The sequence below is a fragment of the Lonchura striata genome, chromosome Z (genome assembly GCF_050655825.1).
Source record: "Lonchura striata isolate lonStrDom1 chromosome Z, ASM5065582v1, whole genome shotgun sequence".
Taxonomy (NCBI): domain Eukaryota; kingdom Metazoa; phylum Chordata; class Aves; order Passeriformes; family Estrildidae; genus Lonchura; species Lonchura striata.
The window spans coordinates 20,288,750-20,308,994 of record NC_140740.1 but is presented as its reverse complement, the minus strand read 5'-3'; the positions used below and the strand labels follow the sequence as shown (position 1 = coordinate 20,308,994).

At 37.4% G+C, this 20,245-nt stretch overlaps 1 long non-coding RNA gene across 3 annotated transcripts in view; it reads right to left on the bottom strand.

Annotated features, from left to right (window-relative positions):
* Positions 1-20,245, bottom strand: part of LOC146763679 (uncharacterized) — a 131,926-nt gene extending 111,681 nt beyond the window's left edge. For all 3 annotated transcript variants that reach the window (XR_014951236.1, XR_014951238.1, XR_014951239.1), the window contains exon 1: positions 1-20,245. This exon is cut by the window's left edge and continues 11,799 nt beyond it. This is a non-coding gene — a long non-coding RNA (uncharacterized LOC146763679).

Below are 20,245 nucleotides of genomic sequence, written 5' to 3'. Positions count from 1 at the left end.
CTCCCAGTTTCCAAATAAAACCCGAATTGTTTCCTTCTTCCCATCAGTTATGTGAACTCTTGAAAATCATGTACTGTGAGGTGTCTTGGTCAAATAACCTAATAAACACAGGAATTACTGTGTCTGAGAAAACATACATTTCCCCTGTGCCTGTCTGTGCTGGGCTGTAATGACAAAATACATGCTGCAGGGGCATGTATCCCAACTATGAGAACTGGGATGTATTGAGTAGGCATAGGCACTGCTAAGCAAATGTGCAATCTAATTGTTCTACTCTGCTCTTCTCAAGATGCTCTTTACTCATACAAGCTCTTGTTGTGTTTTCCACTTAGCAGTGGAAAGCACTACACAATGACTCTCTACAAAAATGTAGTTATAAATGAGCACACCAACTGGTTTTCAACATGGAACAGAAAAATTGGGTGGTGAATGCACTGGGAATTCCCCATTCTGTTCCTTTTGTTCCAAGGCTGATAATGTATTTTCCATGAGAATTTCTTCTGCAATGGAAAAAAATATTTTAGGCAAATAACTTATTTATTATTAGAATGACAGGCAGAAATAGGAGTATAACAGAGTTTTAAACAGAGATATTCTGTGAAGAAAATATTTTAAAATGCAGAAGTATTTTTCAAAAGTAGCCATATTTTATAAAAACTGACACTTCAAGGCTTCACAGTCAAAATCTTCTGAATTGCATTCAGATTAGCTGAACCACAGTCTGCAGTACTATTATGTGCATACAAAAATGTAGAATCAAGTCTTTATTACTGGATATGGGACTGAACCACCTTAAGGATTTTTTTCATAATCAAACGCACTGTCCTTATGAAGATAAAGCCATTCACCTAGACAAAGCCAAAATTAAAATGGACACCATGCCTTCTAATACGCTGGGCTATGTTTAGTGTGCAATCTGCCATGAGCTTATTGATGTTGCTCCTCTGAGGTCATCGAGTTGATGGATAGACAAATAGGTGAGGTACCTACCTCTGGAGCAAAGTCCTGAAGCAGCCCTCCAAGAATTGTCTAACTGATGTTCAGCATCCTACCTATGAAAATGAAGCACAGGATGCAAGGAGAAAAAAATTGGAGAATTGGTGAAATAAAAGGAGTAATTATGCAGCTGAAATGAAGTAGAGGAGGAGGGGTTGAAATGGAGATGAAGACACATATAAAAGAACTGCTCAGAACTAATTCTGCAGTTAAAATACTGCCATTCCCTGTGTTTTTCAAAACAGCCCTCCTGTAGCAGATAATTCATGACATTTGTCTCTTAATCCTCTTAGCATGTCTAAGCAGCACTGCAGTCCATTGACTGGATTGCTGCAAAACTGACCATAATTACAACATTGACATCCTGCTACCTACAGCAGCCATAAACTCTGTAAAATAAAATCCACACATGTAATAATATGCACAGGAGAATTACATTTTAAATAGCAACAGCTCTGTAAACATTCTATATGTTTATACATAGCTTTTAAAAATGTCTTGTCTGCAAGAAGTGCATAACTGAGGGTTACAAAACATCTTTTAGCCTTTTCTCAGTATTTGTGATGTAGTCTTTTCCTCTGGCTATTTTCCTAAGGCACAATCTGTTTTTAGGCTATGCAAATAACAACAGTTTTTGCCTTTTCATTCAGGGGAAGCAAGGCTTATAATAGCTCGAAAGGCACCTGAAGTGAGCATCATGGATCCTTCTCTTCTGCAGTGGCATTGTCGTTTTGCCATAGGGACAGTAAAATGAAACAATTATATTAATAAACATAGTTCTATGCAATGCTCATTCTGAACATGTGACTTAGGAGTGAAAATAAAAGGAGTGTACACTGCCCATAATTTATATTCTTGATCTCATTCTACTATACCCCAATCACATAGCCTTCTACAGAAGTCTTGTGTCTTCTTTACCATGAAGATTCAGCAAACATATACATATCCAAATTCTTGTGCAAAACTTGATTTATGGTCACCAAATTCAGTTTCAATGAAAACTTTCCCAAAATATCAAGGTGTTTTTGATTTTCCAAGAGCAGAAAGAAAACAAACAAACAAACAAACAAACAAACAATCAAACAAAAAACAAAAAAAACAAAACCTTACTTCTTTGGAATGTCACAAATACTATATTTTCCTCTAAATTGCCACATATGAGCTCATAGCATCATCTTCCATAGAAAAGTCTAGTGTTATCTTTAGCACAGCTACAGCCTTCAAAAAATCTCTTCATCTTTCCAGCTGCAGCTTAGGCAGATTTTAAGGGTGAAAGGATAAGAAAGGTACAATTAAGGGGTCAGTGGTTCTATCTTAAACTACTGTCTTGTAGGGGCAATAACCTGCCAAGGACTGGAGAAGATAGTTGCTTGACATTGCCTAAGGTCACACATAATTTAAAATTTTGATTAAATAATGTAGCAAATGCTGAACAGCAGCTCTTTTCTACTCTGTTGCAATGTTCATGGTCACATAAGCATGAATAGTATATTGAGGTCCAATCAGGATCTTACTTTCTTGATAGTATGGCTAGCTTATCCATAGAAAAAACCCCATCTTTCCCTTCTGAATATATTTCTTATGTAGAGTGTCACTATTTTTTTTTTTTTTTGGGGGGGGGAGGGGGTTGGTGAGAGAAAGAGGAGTATAGAAAAAAAAGCCACAAATAGTAATTCCACAGGTTCCATAAAATTGAGGTTGGTTATAGCATCTTCCAACCAGCATAGCTCAGTCTGTTCTGAAAACGAACGATCTTTTCAGACACTCTCTTCTCTGCCCCATTATCACCATTCTGCCTCTTTTTCTGAACTGAGTCTTTATCTCAGCAAATTCAGCCCACAAAAGCTGCAGAAAGTTATTTTTCTTCATTTTTGCAGCAGGTCCCTGGGTTGAGATTACTCTGAAGAGGGTGGTAATACAAAGCACCAGAAGCCAAGCACCATCTCTCATTGTCACATACCCATCCATTCCCAAAAAAAGGATTTTTGAGTTTTTGGTTGTTTTGGTTTTTTTGGGGGTTTTTTTTGGGTTTTTTTTTTGTCAGTAAAATTTGCACAGATGGACAATATCTTTACAGAAGCTATCAATAGGATTGTGTCCTCACCCACAAAAGGGCTCCACTGACAGCTTTGAAGAAAGGGAGGGAAGTGAAGTTATTTAAACCACCAGCACCTTGTCTGACTTCTGAAGCCACAGGAGTTCATTGACTATCAGGCAAACTGTGATCAGGGATCATATACATCCCTGGTATTCACCACATAACCATGCAATACAATGCAGACAACACCTTGGATCAGAAAACTAAATCCTCTTCATCTGCTAAGACAGACTCAGATGTCAGGCTAATAACAAAGTGCCTGGTAAACTGAGCTCATGGAAGAAGAAGTCTGACTTTTCTTACCGCTTCCTGGCAACCATATGCAGGATAGCCTGTTGCCCTTCATTCAGCAAAGACTAAATTATTCTAAACCCAAATCTGACAAATCCCTAGTTACTACATGTATATCTTAAAACAGCAAAGAAAACTAACCCAGAAGTTAGAAGGGACCAGGGAGAGATCCTTGGAAATAATATGACTATTTTTCTTCTAGGTACTTTTGTATTTGTTTGATATGTTGGTACTTAGACTGTTTGTCTTAAAACAAATCACAAATGTTTAATAAGTAATACAGCTAAAAAACTTAGCACAGAAAATTATTTGTAAATAATCATTTGAGGACAGATTTTTTTTCTTTCTGTAATGCCAGTTTTGTAATTGCAGACAGGTTTTGCCATTGATGATATTCCCCCTTCTTCTGTATAGAACACAAAAGCAATGTTTAATTTTCTTAGACCTGGTGATATAGGCAAAGACAGTAAAGATTGCCCTAGCCTGGCAGGAATTAAAGCACTGCACCCTTTTCTTTGCAATCCCTTAACAAATGCTTGTATGTACCACTAGCAAGCTAGGACATACTAGGACTGTTCTGAACTAGTGCCTGAAGCAGTAACCCTGGTTTCTTGACCCCTAAAGCTACTTCTGCCTACAAGTCTATTAGTTCAGCAAACTTTGAGGATCCCCATCCAAGTTCTGCTCATGCAGGATGAAGTGAATGTCCAAGCCTACCTTTCTCTAATCAGCTGGAGCTGTTCCATTCTCCAACTAAACTGTTAAACTGGAATTAGCACAAATGGTGGACATCAACAGACTGTGAATGAAACAAAGAAACAAAAACCCCATAAAAACTCAGGCAAAAAAACAAATGCAAAATCTACCAAAACAAAAAAACAAAACCCCCCAAAACATCAAAATCCTTTTGGAAAGTATTGCCACTTGAACCCAGTTTAAATATTTCACCTTCTTGACCCAATAATAAAACAGGTGTGGCAAAAAAGGGGTGGCTGAAAGGCAGATACCCTACTTTTTATCAGCACCATGAAGAAGAAAACAGAAAAAATTTACTTAAGTTTGTTTCAGTTAAATTTAAGATGGTTTTGTCTTTTAAATAACTCCAAACCAAGACTCCATCCAGTCTTTTATCCAGTTTATTTCTCAATGGGTAAGAATTAATTGTATTATTTAGATTAATCTTCACAAGTAGCAAGAAATTCCTTTCTATACAGATATTACTGGGGGGGAGGGGGGGGTCATGTGTTTTGTGGAGTCAGTGGTTGGCGAGAAGGACAATACACACCCTGATGTCCATGCAGCAGTAAAGAGTTTCTTATGGTATGAACCCAGCCTTATATAGGATGTTTTTTAATATCCTGATCTAAAACACTCATTGGTCTGCTCTTAGCACTGCCCAGCTCCTGGACCAGTCAGATGTCTACAGCTTAAGATGGAATGTAATTGGGTGAAGTCCCTGTCTGTATTCAAATCCAACCTATCATTGCCCAGACAGGGACTTGTTTATGGAACCAAGCTGGGTTTCTTATTTATAGCCAAATTAATTGCCTAGTACAAGCCAGACTGTACTGTGACATGCAGAAGCCTTTGTAAAAATAAGGAAGCTAGACCAGCAGTTACCCTGTCTCTTCTTTGCTTTTGAGTCAGCTCTTTTGTTGAAGGCCTTTTTCTAGTTTCATTCAGGAAAGCCACAAAGTTATATGTAGAATGAGAAGTGATTGCGACACCCAGAAACCCAGGTGCTGTTTACTTTCAAAGCGACTCTCAAATGTACCATGCCTGGAGTACTTTTCAAAATGAAAGCAGGTCATTCAGATTCTGACTCTCAGATGTATTTAATAAAATATACATGTTCAAATATCTTGGCTGTCAGTACCTCTGAGCCTACATTACATTACTGATGTAATTTAGCAATACTAATGTAATTTAGCTCATGATGCTAAAACTCCAGTAGGATTACTGGGAAAATCACATGTGGGGCTGAGATCCTAACCTTCTCCTATGATTTGCCTCAGTTTTTTACAAGCAAGTATGTGGTATTCTGAACATGGTTTCTATATTTTTGTTGTACAAAAGTGAAAAAATTTCCATATTAAGAGGAAAATTTTGAACACATTTGAGTTACACATTTGAGTTGCACATTTTGAACGCATTTGAATTGCAGACGCAGTGAGACCAAAATATCTTTCTGGTGCTAGTGATTACTGGCTTTGTCCTTCATGCAGTCCTTTCTCCTCTTTTGTCTCTTTCTCTTTTTATTATAACATAGTAATAATAGCAGTCCATCACCTGTACTGACAAGACTGAGATGATTTACTTTCCTTCCCCTAGGAGGCTGCTTTCCCACGGGCTGTCCTTCTGCTGGGGTGACAGCAGAAATGAAGCACCCAAAGAGTTTATCTCTCTGCCCCAGTTAGGCCCATGCAGCTCCCTAGGACAGCATAATTAACTCTGTCCCATTAAAGCATTATGGCAGCCCATCAACCCTGGTACTTGATAGATCTGTCCTAGTTACTCACAGCACTGCCCATTATGTTTTGAGACACAACTACAGTAAAGCCTGGAAATATTGAAATCAATGACTACTGATGACAACTGTACATTTTAAATTTAAAGTCAAAATGCCAATGATACTTATAGGTAGAAGCTGCAACATTCCAGCAAGTTGATGTTTGTGTGTCTCCAAGCTTCTCTCTGCAATATCATCCAGCACATAAGGAGGAGGAGGAGTACTGTGGAAACAGATTTCTCTTAAAAGTCATTTGACCAGAAAGTTCTGACTTATCTTCATATGTAATATAAAATACTAAAAGCCTGATTGTGCTGCAACATTTTCCAACTAGCAGGCAATGTTATTCAAAACACAATTGTGCTAAACTGATTTTAAAGTGCTTTCACACCCCAACAATTATCCTTCTCCCTGACACCTAATTTTACCAATTAACTTTTTAAAATTTTGCTATTTCTAAAGGACATAGAGGAAAAACTAAGAACTTATAAATGCATTTGGTTTTGAATATGAAATGTAACTTGTTTAACAACAGACAATCTTTCATTTTTGGGATTCAAGATCTGCACATATTGCAGTGTCACCTCCCAGCATTCCCCACTGTGAACCTCAAGTTCATGGGAATGACCAATACTAATGATCCCTGAACTGTTTCCCACAGCCAAATGACAGCTGTGATTCTTTAGCCCCAGCTCTCTTCCTCAGAGCTGATTCAGTGGTAAATTTATGGCACTTCCTCTGAAGCGTCCCATACTGGTCTGGACATTTATCACCCAACCCCAGCATCAGAAGATGCATTTTCTTCATAACTCATAGTCTAGTGCCTTCTTCACAAGACCATGGGTAGTAGGAAAATGCAGGTTTGTATACATTTTGGGAGATGACCAAGGCATTTAACTTATTACCTTCTTTCTTCAGTGGAGGTGGAATAATGGTGGAACTTCATGCAAAACATGGAGGAACTGTCTGAAACAATGGGTTCAAAGAAGCTTTGGGTATTTCTAAACCAGGATACTTTGCTGAATCTATTTGAGGTTTGAGACTTCTACACTGCCCACCTTAGAACACATAAGAATTATCTATATCAAAGTGTATCTGCTGGCATAGAACCAGTGAAGTGCTGTAAAAGCTAAACAGGAATTATTCAGGTGTCATTACCCAAACCTATGGCAGTTAATCAACACATCTTTGAGTAAGTCCATGGCAGATTTAACATTTATTATTTTCCTAATCACTCCATTATAATGCAAATAACACTAAGAACTTGGTCTTTCCATGTGTAAAACTGATCCTTAAAGACAGGATACAATTCTGAGTTTACTGCTCAATCTATTATAGCTCACATGAAAAAAAAAATCTGCACCGGATAAACAATATTTCCTCCAGCAAGAAGAGCTCAATGCTTAACAATTGAAATGGAGCTCCCCTGTTTAGCCATACCTGAAAGTAAAATCAGTGTGAAATTCTGACCAGAAAGGGAGTATACAAAACCTAATATTGTTCTGACTGTGGCTTGTTCTTGCAAAATAGGGTGATATTTGGCCACTGCAGGTTTTTTACTTAGGCTGAGAGAAAGGCACTAGTAGGAGAAACAGATTCCATATTCAGATGTGGATTTCAAACCCCTTCTTTTCCTTCCCAGTCTCAGCTTTTCCAAGCAATCTTTTATTCTTAAATGAGGGCAAAACCCAGTGTCTTTAACTTTATAACTTTTTGCTCAGAAACTCTAGCAGTGTGTGAGAGTCTGGTTAAGAACTGTTTATCCTGCAGCCATGCCAGCAAAGCAGTGCACCCTTGATCTTTCCATATGAGCTGTTACACAGAGAGCAGGTTTCACAGCAGGTTCCATGGCACAAAAGACATCATGATGCAGAAATAATGCTCCAAACAGCCAGACACATTCTCACTTCTACAAATGCCTAAGCAAACATCCGCATCTGGTATTCTAATTTTTTGTTGTTGTTGTTTCAAAGAATTATGAGTATTACCTCTTGTACTGTGCCATTTAGAAGTGCTTTCAGTGACTCAAACAAAGAGTTCCTGCTTCGGATCTGGCAGGAATTTGGTCACTGTATCAGAAGCACATCTTCAGCATGATCTGTGCAGAATAGATTTGAAATCCAAGGGCTATTTTGTCATCACAATAGAAACAGTGAAGGACAAGTTATTCAAAGATGGCTATCAGAAAACCAGCATGTTTTTCAAAGTTCTGTAGCCGCATATTCAAATACCATTTTAATTTATACCAAGATAAACATTTTTCGTCCATTTTGAAATATCACTGAAGTTCTCATTCAAAGTGTTGCTATCCCATCTGGGTAGTCAAAATGAGACAAAGTAAATCCTGAGCAAACAAATCAGACTTTTGCACCTCACTCTGTAAAGACAAATATTAAAATTGCAAACAGTAGATAAATAGAAACATTCTAAAATGCAAATTAATTGTTACCAGCAATGTAAGGCCAAGACAGTAAAGAAATCTCATTAAGAAGCTTTACGGAGGCCATAGATTTAATTATCAGGGGCAGTTGTACAACTCATTCTGACCTTCTAGCAGCATTTTTGGTTTGCACAGATGGGCCATAGTGCTGTCTCTTTCCTTCATCTATCTTTTCTGTTCCCTAGAACAGGCAAATTACTGAAATCTGTAAGTATTCTGCTCAGCAAAGCTCTCACCCTTTCTTGTCAGTCTTGAATGCAGCAAGCTTTCTTCTGGCAGGAGAGGTGGAGACAATTTTCAAGTCTGTGAAAATCTTGTAAATTTCATTCCTTAATAATTATTATTCTGCAGTTGGCAAAGATTAAATGCAGCCTGTTCTCCCTGCTCATTTTCTGCTAGCAGCAGTTAGTATCCTACATACTTAAATCATTTCTAGTGAACATACAGGGTAGAGGACAAAGACAAAGCTTACACAGTTGGCTTAATAAATAAGGAGTTTCAACTGTTTCACCAAAAATATATGATTCCTTTCACTCGCCATGACATAATGAAGAAGTTTGTATGCTGGTAAAGGACATATACCATACTCGACCATGTTAGTTGTACAAAGAAGGACAAGGATTTGTGAGAAGACTGGACTTGTTTCCCTGAGAGCAAAAATTAAACTGTGCACAGAACGCACACACATACACGCACACACACACACACACACACACAAACACAAACACACAAAGCAAAACAAAACAAACAAACAAAATAACCAACCAACTAAAAAAACCAAACCAAACAAACCAAAACCTCCAAAAACACACAAACTGAAAAACAAAGAAACAACAACAAACATTAAAAACAGCCCAACTACAGAGTATTGAAAATTCCACAAAATAAGGCCCTGAAAATTTCTTCTATATAATTGTTCTTCACAAAAATTAATTCATCCTGCTTGCTGGAAGAATGTCATCTGTGCTCCCAGCCAGGAGTCCCTGCTCCTGTAATTCTGGTTATTCCTTTGCATAATATATTTTCTGTAATTCTGTGTTTCTGTTCTCTCACCAAGTAAATGCATTAAAAGTATGTGTAGGCATTCAACCCTTGTAATACTTGCCTTGAAAATTTTGGGCTTATCAGCACTGTCAGAAAACATTTTCCACTCTATGTCTCTGGCAAAAAAAAAAAAAAAAAAAAAAAAAAAAAAAAAAGAGGAAATATCCTAAGTGTTGTGCCATCTTCATAACTTTATTCTTGGAGCAAAAATCTTGTATCACCAACACATATCTGAAGAATGAAAACTTCTGCATAAATTCCCTCATTGGTCATAAAGAACAAGACCAGAACTTTCCTTTGCAACACTATGTAAATAAACTAATATCTGACCTGACCATTTCTGATGTATTAAAAAAAATTCTGTGTGCTTGTAAATATAGTGTCATATAATGAGTATATGGGATTCTTCAAATCTCAGTTTTATATATTTTATGTTAAGAAGACGTTTCCTATATTCGCCTTGACACCTTCCTTCCTCTTTTCTGATCCATTTCTCAGCAAAGGTTAAAAGAAAGCATATATGCCTGGGCTCATGGTTTCTGACCCACACCACTCAGAAAGTTAGGGTGCCATGTAAGATAATAATTTTCCCACAGAATCCAGGTCTGAACACTAAACTTGCTTTTAATGGACTTAATTTTAAAAACAATTTTCTTGACATTGATATATCCATGTACTTAAACTACAGTGAAAATATTTCCGTATTTCCCAGCACTGATGTTTAATTTCTCTTTGAGACATCCTAACTACATTTTTCTTTTCTTGATGCTGGGTGCCAGCCCTGTATTGCCTAAGTTTCACACAGTGTGATTGCATTCACTGTTTTAATCTTAAGTTACATACATTTTTTTGTCACTCCATGTGTTTCTTATTCCCAAGCACCCACAGTAATACAGCTGCTCTATTTGGCAGCTGCCAGTGCCCACAAACCCCTTTGTCTTCCTCTTTTACACTGTTCTAGGTGTTGTCTTTCAGCACTAAAGTGAAAACAATTATAATCAGATGTAAAGTATAAAAAAAAACCTCCAAAATATCTGCATATAAGCTATCTTCATATAAGAAATTACATGCAAAATTACCACAACCAGGCAATGAATTTCCAAGACATGATTGGTGGTGGAGCAGACAAAGGTAAAGGCAGAGCTGACCACAACACCCCTGTCTGAAAGCTCATTACACCTGCATCCAGAGCTGCCTGGCTTGACTTAGAAGGTTGAGCTATCTTCCTAAACCACTCTTTGCATTTCCTGACTGGCTAATGACCCACTGGAGGTTGTTGCATTATGGTGGAAAATGTAAATATTCTGAATTACTCAGGTTCGCAGTGTGGGAGCAGTTAGGGAATGGGCTGTGTTATATTTACTGCAAATGGGTCTTCACTTTGGTGTCTCTGATTGCACCTTGGGAAGGCATGAAACTGAAAAGCACAGTGCTCATTTTATCTCTCACACAAGAATGAAGAGTGCAGCCAAACCCAGCACTGTCTGAACCTCTGGTTTGAAGAGGTCTAGGTCTTTTAAAACCAATCCCCAAACACCTGAGGTATCCTGAGTGCAGAAGTCCTCAGTTCATAGGTGCACTGGGCTGTGAGCATCAGTCTAGATCCAGGCTGGAAATCAAACTGCATCAAACAGGGCAGATAAACAGTGCTGTTCCTGTGTCAGTACCACCACAGTCTTGATTTACTGGGCTAAACAATCTAGTAGGTCTGAAATATGAGTTTCCGGTAGAAAGTTAATTCTATTTGCATGTAGGAAGGAACAGAAAAAAAGTAATGAATAAATCCGAATCTCATATTCAGTTTTCATAGGAGATCCTGCAAAAGAGGTTAAAAACACTCATGTAGGACAGAAAAATCTTTTCTTAAAAGGCAAGGGTGCACAATCCACATATTCAATGCTTGTGATGTATCTACAGAGTTGAGTGTTATATCAGAGTAGGAAAGAACTTCTACAAAATATGCTGCAGCAATATAAGTTTTCCATTTGACAACTTAATAAAGAGAAGAAGAGTTAGTGTAGGGCATGCAGAATTCAGGATGAATCACACATATTCATACAGACTTCATTTTAGTGTTTCAATTATACACATTGCTAACTGATGAACAGCAACATAGAATTTTCTGGTAATAAATATGATATCTGTTGAAATTGATAACATCAGTTCAGTAATTACTGATACATTATTGCCAGGCATCAGGAAAAAAAGTGGAAGGATGTCCTAGTTATTAAGTTTAGTGTCAGCACTGAAGAAATAAGTGTGAGGGGTATTTACCTATAGGCGCAATACGTAGCACAAGTCCAAAAGGTGGCAAAGGGTGCATATGGATCCAATTAGGAGGCAAGGGAGAGTGGAACAATAGCTTAATAACTGGAGAACCAGACTGAGGGTTGGGAGATTTGTGTTTGATTCTCGTGTCTATCGCAGCTTTCCTGTGTCATTTAAGTCAGGTTATTTCATCTCGTTATGCCTCAACTCCCTATCTGAAATAACAATAACATAATATGCAATACACCCCTCACCCAGAATTTTGTTGCAATTAACTCCTTCTCTTACAGAATTGTCAAGAATAATTTCTAAACCAGTGTTCTTAAAATGCCATTTTGCATCCAGACTTTCCAAGGAAAATTTCCTTTTTCTTTCTCCCAAATATGGTAAGAAAGAAGGCAATATCATCCCTGGCAGAGCTGACAGCAGAGAGTGGTGGATGAGAGTTTAACTGAAAATTCAACCAAATCCTCTGGTTTTGTTCCCAAAGAAAGCTACTTTCTCAGCCACAGAAAATTAAAGATTTGCAAGAGGTGAAAACACTTGCACATGCCAGGGGTCTTATATTACAGCAGTTTTTTTCCCTTTTACAGCAACAGCAGCTTGAAATCAAGTATAGATGTTTATTTCTCCAGTAACCTATCCAAAGTTCCTTATACTATCATAAATACATACACATGAAATAGGCTTCTGCTATAATTGTCTTTGAGTGTATTCATAATTACCTCTACCAGGATTACTGATCAAGAGCCTCTCCTGAGAGAACAGCTGGAAATGGCTCCTAGTGCAACTTTCTAAGGAACAATATCTACTTTACCTCCTCTTTGTCAGAGACCAATAGTGTGCAAAGCACCTGACTACTATATTCCAAAAAAAATATATTTTAGAAATTCATGTTGCCTTGATGAGAGGTGCTTTTCTTCATCAAGTAGAGCACTAGGATGTTAAATGTATGGAACAACTCTAGTCAGGCATTATTATAAGAGCAGTGTTATAAGACTAACAAAAAATACATGCTTTGACACTTCAGTGCACAAAATAATACTAAGAGAGGGACAAAGAGGAAGCTAAAGAAGCCTCTCCCTTTAACTTATAGGTTTACATCATTTTTTGAAATCTACATAGAAGACATGGAAACAAAGGCCATGAAGAAGCAAGAATTATTTCTTGAAAGGATTTAGGCACAAAAAAACAGATAAGTATCAATACAATATTTGAGCAAACTCTACCTGATATGGTAGATCATCGTGCTCAGTCTAGAGCTGTCATGGATGTCCACTGCTAAAGCTGTTCTCCTGTTTAACCCATGTTTGATTGTTACTAAGAACTACTCCAGTTGTTCCAACTGCATATCTTTGTATTTCTTCTTCTCTCTGGAAAATGTTGACTTGTCAAAATGTAGATGATCCATGGGAACAGATGATTTTAATGAAGTTCTTGTTGAAGCCAGGAAAACTGGAACTCTGCATTTTTTAAAATCTTACTCAGGAAGGTTTCTAAAATTATCCCATGTGACTTTTCCTGCCTGTTCACCTGCTACACTGCTAAAGCAACCAAGTTCCCTCAAGTCCCAGGCTATGGACTAGCCAAACCAGGAAACATAGATACTCAAGATGTCACCTCTGGAGTTTGCCAAGGCTTGGGAAAGTTCAATAAAAATATATCTTGAAATTATTTACAAAAAATATGATTTTATTTTTGTTAAGCAGAGCTGTGGACATGTTTAGGAAGACATTTTGAAAGTTTGTCTTTCACGTGATTTTTTTACTCTATTTTTATTTTTTCTATTGAGTGCCTGATAGCAGAGTATATTTCTTTGATTTGTAGTTACCATTGCAAAGCCATTTAAATTGATCAATAAACACTTTCAGCAGCCCTGGTGACTTTCTCCTCAGATAAGATGGCTTTGTGAAAGAACTGACCTGTGGAGATGGCTTTGTCATTTCCTGTCTGTGGAAATACCTGCATGGCTAACTGAAACTAGACTCATATAGAAATTCAAGACAGGTACAGTTCAGAAAGATAAATCCTATTCATAAACATTAAAATCCTCTGAATTTAGAATAGATTAGGCATGGTACCTAGTCTAACTGGAAGACATAATCTATTATGTCTATGTATAATAATTCTATTATCTATATTAATGTCTATAATCTATATGTCTATAATCTATTATTTCTAATCAGTTGCCTAGTTTGATCCTTTGTATTCAGAATATTACAAAGCAGAATTGGTAAACATGAGAGTTTGTATCATAAATTTAGTTTTATTTTCCTAGCGTCTGAAGTTATTACTCTATTTTCATGGCTTTTTAGTGTACCAAAATGGCAGTTATTTTCAAGTTTGTCTAGGTATGGTTGCCACCTTTATCAAATGTCTATCTAGCACTGCTTGCTACCTTACTTTTGTGTTTATTGTCTCACCCTTTTCCTGAAGTTTTTATGACTTTCCCCCGCCATTCCTATTGTAGCAAGTTACCCTTCAGTTTTCCCTTTTCTGTCTCCACCTTGAAGAAGGGATGTAAGTTTCCAGTTTTGATTATTGTAAGAACAGCTTTGTGACAGCAACTGCTCATTTTGGTGCTTGAAAGTGGCTGTCAGATGTTTAAAATTCTTCATTGTTTTCACATTCCCCTTTCTATGATGTTCATTGTACACAACCTCTGAAGTACCCATGTGGTTTCTCTCCCCTCTTCCAAATGATTTGTAGGGTGCTGTAATCTACTGGAGAAAAAACACTGAAATTCTGTTTTCATTCTGCCACTTCTTTTACAAGGAATATCTATAATAAGAAAATTTGTTTTCAGGCTTAGGGAGTCTGCAGGCCTTTAGATGTCTGAAAGGATTGCATACTCAAACATTTTCCATTTTAGATAATTCATGTTCCAGCTTCCTTAGCTTCACTGGACAGATCTATCTCTTTGAGCATGGAAAAGTTCTCCTTAGCTATTCTTTAAATGTGAAACAAGATTTTTTCTCTTACAACAAAAAACACCATATTAATCAGTTTACAGAGGTGTAAAGTGTTTGTCAGAACACAATGCCAGCAACACAATTTTCTTTGACAACAATCTTAATAGCAAGGGCCCCTGGGATGGGAATGAGTAATCAAACAAAAATGGGGATGAACCTTTGAGAAGCCACCTCTTTCCTATGCATCTGCAGTGCAATGAGACCTCACACAAAGCACTGGGAAACAAAACTGGCTTCTCTTTCAGAATCAGGAATCAGATTTGTGCCACAAAAGTAGATACATTCCTCAATATGAGAAATAAAGTACAGGAAAATCAAGTCTTTGCCTAAATATGCCCACCTATAACCTGATTTTCAACCCAAATTCAACAGTTTTATTGACAATCACAGTGAGATTTTGTTTTAGTCTTGTTTTAATTTGTTTTAATTTTGGAAATCATGTACAAAATCATGTACAAAAGTTGCACAACTATGCATTTTAGATATAGCAGAATCAAATCAATCCAATTTTAATGGCTTGTTTTGGAATTAATCTTGTGCCTATTCCCATAGAGGAGTATTGCCATAGCCCAAAGCATGAGAAAAGCTAAGAACATCTAATTTTCTCTCACCAGCTACTACATGGATGAGACAAAATTTATTGAATAAAAGGTGCTCTTTTTTCCTACTAATTTGCCTTGCTTCTGTCCTCAGATCATCACCGACCCCATTACATTATCATAATCAGGCTGCACACCAAAATGAACCAATTGAAACATGACTCTCAGCAGAACCGGAACAGCCCCATAGTTTATTTTTTACTTTCATGTGTGTGAGATGGAGAGAGAGAGCAAGAAAGGGCAATTGAACTTTAAACTTCCTGATAAGCTGTATTGTGGGAAAGTGCCAGTTTTAGGTTTACATGAAGGACCTACCTCTGAGAATGCCTTTTTAGCCTGTGAAAAAACCAGAATCATCCCAGGAAGTCTACAAAACATTGCAGCACTGAGAGAATTCATATAAAAATAAACACTGGATTATTTCAGTACTACTCCCTTGAGAACATGAGACCAAATTACTCAGAGCTACTAGCATAATCTTGAGAGAGAAAGAGAAATTAGCAACTAATGCCAGGGCTTTTTTTTTGTTGTTTTTTGGGGTTTTTTTTCTCTGTCTTCTTAGTGTAAAGTAATACTTGGAAGAGGCAGCAAAGGCAGTTTAAGCTTGTGATTTGAAATAGGCTCCAAGCTGGAAGACAGCAAACCAAGCAAGAAGGAGTGCTTTTAAAAGTTATAAACTGGAATTCACAAATACATGAGAGTTTGGAAAGCATCTAGTGACAGACACAATCCAAAAGCAGGAAAATTCTGGTCTCTAGAGTTCAGGGGATTTTTTTATGCTTTTTGTCAAGCATTTTTCTCAGGTAAAATTAAGACATGGAAGACACAAGGAGTGATACTGGGTCCCATGCCACTGTAAAAGGTCTTTCTAAGCCTTGTCAGAAAAGTCCTTCATTTCATGGAAAAGTATTCTGGGTTTTCACTGGAAGGGTTTAGAATCTCACATTGTGAAAAAACCCACACTTTATTCAGCATTGATCCTGGTAAATGATGGTAAGAAAACACATGATATGTTGTGATTTCAGTTATCTACTGGTGATCTCTAAAAATCAAGAGAAAGACGTGTAAAGCATGGAGCAGAAAGTCTGAAGCAGGATGATCTGAAGCCATGATTCTAAAAATTTATGTGCAAAACAGGAATTAGAATGAAAGCATGTTCTCCACAGTTATCAACTATTCCACAACACTGATCAAAGCTGAGCAATTCTTTTTTTGGAGTCCAGGACATCCCTCTGGCTGCCCTGGCTGTCTCGAGACCCTAGCAGGGGGCTTGGAGACCTTGGCATGAAGTCAAAAACACCTGTGGCTTTGATTTTAGCCCGTGGAAAAAGCTGCCAACTCTGTATGAGGAATTACAAGCCACAAGGGTTTGAGTAGCATGGAAGTTGAATTAGCACAGGGTCAAAAGGTAGAATTTGGGGGTTTTTAGAATGGGGTCCAAGGGGACAAGATGGAGGAATCTGGGCGTGTCCTGACCTCCTTCTTCTTCTTGTCCTCCATGTCTTGGTGTGATGGTGACACTTTTCTATTGGTTTACGGTAAAGACACACTGTCCAATATAAATTACAGATATAGGCATGATATTGTAAGCATAGTACACATAGTTATTACTATAAAATATAGACACCGCCCTGGAGGGCAGACAGAATGCCATGGCAGACTTGCTGAAGAGAGAATATTATAGATAAGGAAATATAAACAACCTTGAGAAGCCAATCCTATGCATTTCAGACTCCTCCTTTGGCTGCATGGGCTGGGAGAACAAGGACTTTTACAATCTTGGGGTCACCTCGAGACCATGGACCCCAAGATTCTTTCATGGAAAATGTGCATCAAAACCCTTCTGAGAGTGTTTGTATTGACTCAGAGGAGAGAACAAGCTGGTATTGCGCAGAATTCAGAGCACTACTCCAAAGCAGAGACTTTATTAATGGTCTGACACTTGAGGTACAAGCTTCAGCTTTTAACTTACTGTTGCTCCCTGGTATGGTGCTAGGAAGATCAGGAAAAGAGCATAATGCAATAGGAAAAAAAAAAAGACAAATAGAAAGAAGGTGTTATGTCTGCTGTCTTTGCTGACTGTATTTAACCACCAAAAAGAGTTTCTTTATTGTGAGCTAGAAAGCCAGGATTTTTATCTGGACATGTAACAAACCCCTATTTCCCTGGAATGAAACACAGATGGGATCCCTCAGCAAGCATTGAGAAAGCAATGCAGAAGTAGACACTACTACAACCCTTTGGCAAAACTTCCAGGCAACCCAAGAGTGAAGGTAAACAGATTTTGATCCTTTTGCTATCATACTGGCCAACAAAAGAAGATGAAGGCAAGAATCTCCAGTATGAACTAATAGAAAGCAAATAAATGGCTTCACAACAGGGAGAAAATCAACACCTTCAGAAGCAGAAGGAAAAAAATATATGTTTTTAGCTTCACTGTCCAATCAAGTTAACAAAATTCTTCAAAAATCACCATAAAACTGTCTATCTACAGTGAAAATTTAATGGCATTAGCAATATCATTAATAACAAATGTCTGTTTAATTACTCTTGCTAAGATTAAAAAGGTCATTATTCTTGTAACACAAGAAATTTATTAGCTGAAAAGTCTGTTTAATGCCAAATGAACCACCCTTAAAGGCACAGAGTTCATTACTTGTAGATACTTCTGATATTCAGGCATTTGTGTTGCTTGATTGAGTACTACCCAGCTGGGCTGAAGGTCATGATATGACAATGAGGAAGTGCTGTTACATTTGAGAAGATCAGATGAAGCTAGAAGACATTTGATAACAGTGATTCTCATTTAGAACTCACTTTTTAAAATGCACGAGCATAGAATACGGTTCTCAGAAGTAACTAAATCACAACCTTTTATCTAAATGAATAAAAATAAATTCTTATGAAAGATGGAAATATTACCCAGCAAATTTTGGAAACACTACCCCATAATCATCAGCTTTTTCTTGTCATGTGCTGAAAGGGACTTGCACCAACACTATCAACCCTAATGCTTATGGATTATGCAATGTGTACCTTCTGTAACCAGATCCTTAGGACAATAAACAAACCTGTTTTCCTTGTTATTCAAGAGAGGAAAATACAGCTAATGCCATAGTGCCTGAATCTATGTATCAGTCTGTCTGATATCAACTTTTTAGTGGTTGTAAACAATGTGTATTCCATCTGTGGAACTTAATGTAGTTGTATAAACAATCCCATACTTCTGCAGCAGCAGAAGTAATTACATCCTTCTAAAGCTTGAAACACTGCACTTCTGGAGTCCAGGGCTAACAGAAGATCTGATCTGTGGCAGATGGAAAGGTAGATGCATTTCCTACCTCTAAGCTTTATGGCTGGAAGGTTATAGAGAAAAATTATTGCAGTTCACAACAACAGCAAAGAGGGATGTGTTTAGCAGGGTAATTCTTTCTGAGATCAAGAGTAGTCCTCAGTTTATGTGCCCCCCAGTTGGCTCACCTCCACATCATACATGCTCTGATATCACAGCAACAAGGAGGGAGACATACCAGAACAGCAGTAAGTGCTGTTGTCAGAAAAGATACTCAAGTATCCATATCTCAAAAAAAAAAAAAAAAAAAAAAAAAAAAAAAGCTGAAAAAGGCTCCCTGCTCAGCCTGTCTTACTAACCAGAGGCTACACACCAATGTCTGTTAAATATCTTTTGTATTTTAAAACAGTTTAATTAACTCTCCATTGAAATGTGTTTTTAAGGCTGGACTGAGGGATGTTAGAAAATATAAAGTATCATTATACAGTCAAGATTTGTTGAATGCTGTATTTGTCCTTGAGGCAAGGGCAGTCAGTGACTTACCCTCTTTCCCTCATTTCCCTAGAAAATACTAAGTCGTAGATGCAGTTGTTATTGATGTGATGGTAACAGGAAACCATAAAGAGTTCTTCCACTACTTGATGCAATACCAGGAAGACAAATTGAGAATGACTATCACATTATTAAAACAACAGATGTATGCCAGATCTTAAGAATAATTCAGAGCCACCAGACCTACTTCTTGGGCATATTTGCTCTGTTTTTCTGCTTCTGACAGAGACATCTACTGATACCAGAAGTTCAGTCTCTGTGTTGTTTTTTATGCAGTTTGAACATTTGAGCCTTTTGCTTTGTGTTATATCACCCCCATTTCATGCCCATTTGGAGATGATTCCATTTTTCCCATCATGCTGCCAAGGGACTTTTACTACAGTGGGATGTAAATAGTTCCCTCTGAAAAAAAAAAAACTTGTGATGATAACACATCATTGATTAGCAGTTACAGCTCAGGGATACACCTCCCACGTGACACATTGGATGCTTCTACATAGTGAAAGCATGAGTTGATGTTATGAGGAAGTAGATGTCAGGGAACCCAAGTTGTAATTTGGAAAACTACTAAGTTTGATTCCTAAATAGAAATCTATCTGCCACACCCTACTTACAGATGATCAAAAGCTTTGTTTTGCAGTCACTTTCCAGCAACATATAAAAGCATCTCCTTCACACTGGGCACCAATATATGAGTATCTACCACAAAGTCACAAACATATGCTAGAAGAGCTTTTTATAAGCACTTCTGTCTCATTTCTAGGTGACGCGAGAAGGTACACTAATTCAGTGTCAAAAGGAGTAATATTGTCAGTCAGTAATTCTGTTAATACAAATAACAGTATGTTACTTGTATTAGAAAACATTTTTTTTACATTTAGTTTTGCAGTCAAGCAACTGTTTGCTCTGTTTAGCTTTGCATATGGATAGCAGATGGATTGAAACAACAGCCATAAATTTGGTAAGAAAGGAGTTGTGGGTTCAAGAAGGAAGAATAAAAGGCATAAACTATTTTCTTTCTCCCTTAGTTTTCAGTGCTTTGCTCAACTTCTTAAGCCTTTAATAGATAGCTTTGAAATGCCATATTCATTCAGTTATACCTTGTTTATCTGAGAAATTTTACATCAGAAGCAAGAATTAGAATTGCCAAAGAGCAGTGTAACAAACAAAATCACTACAGATTA